General features: G+C 42.6%; 1 non-coding gene across 1 annotated transcript; it reads left to right on the top strand.

Moving 5' to 3' along the window:
* Nucleotides 1–466: 466 nt before the first annotated feature.
* Nucleotides 467–573, top strand: LOC111878114 (small nucleolar RNA R71). Its single transcript, XR_002845625.1, has one exon. It is a non-coding gene; the product is annotated as a small nucleolar RNA R71 (small nucleolar RNA).
* The last annotated feature ends 368 nt before the right edge of the window (nucleotides 574–941 follow it).

The raw sequence follows: 941 nt of genomic DNA, 5'->3' as shown, positions 1-941 counted from the left end.
CTGTCTGTATTTTTCCTCCTTCTGTTTCTTGTAGTCATTGTATGGCATCCACTCCTTCTTTGGTTTTCTCCAATCTTCATCATACTTGTCCCCACTCGAGTAGCAAACTTGACCATTCTTGTTCCCATGTTCATCCAAATGGCAATCCTTAGTTAAGTATGGCCCACTGCATCTCTCACATCCAACTCTTATTGCATGAATTGATTGGTCCATTTGAGTCAATATCCGGTCCATAGTATTTAGCATTGCCATCATAGCAGCCATCTCTTCAGAATGTGCACCCATACTGCCTTTTGCTCCATCTTGTCTAGGGTTGTGGTACTCACGAGAGTGTTTTGCGAATTCTTCAACTAACTCCTTGACCTCCCTCAGATTTTTCCTTGTCAATGGCCCTTGAGAATCAAGGAGTTGCCTTGTCAATACATTGAACCCATCATAGAAAATAGATATCTCTTGTTTGACATTAAGATCATGTTGAGGACAATTCCTTAACAACCCTTTGTAATGCTCCTATGCCTCGTACGGTGACTCCCCTGGTTGTTGCTAAAAGTTGGCTATTGCCTTTTTGAGTTTAGAAATCTTGGATGGTGGGCAGAATTGGTCTAGAAACTGCTCACACATTTGAGCCCTAGTAGTGATTGTACTAGGTGGGAGAGCTTTCAACCAATCTTTTTGCAGCTCCTTTGAAAGTGACTGGTAGCATCCTCAGCAAGACAGTATCTGTAACACCTAATTCCTGGTATGCCTTTTTATTCAAGTATTTTGTGTTTTTCTTTGGGACCCGACGAGTTGGGTGATCAACTCGTTGAGTAGGATCGTGACCCGCAGACATTTTAAGTGACCTACTCTACGAGTCGGTTGATTGACTCGGCGAGTAGGTGTTAGGAGAGTGTAACCCAAAATTTGAGGGTTTGCACCCTATATAAACACCTTAACTCAGC

Source organism: Lactuca sativa, chromosome 5 (genome assembly GCF_002870075.4).
Source record: "Lactuca sativa cultivar Salinas chromosome 5, Lsat_Salinas_v11, whole genome shotgun sequence".
In the NCBI taxonomy this organism is placed as follows: domain Eukaryota; kingdom Viridiplantae; phylum Streptophyta; class Magnoliopsida; order Asterales; family Asteraceae; genus Lactuca; species Lactuca sativa.
This window is presented reverse-complemented; position numbering and strand designations above follow the sequence as displayed.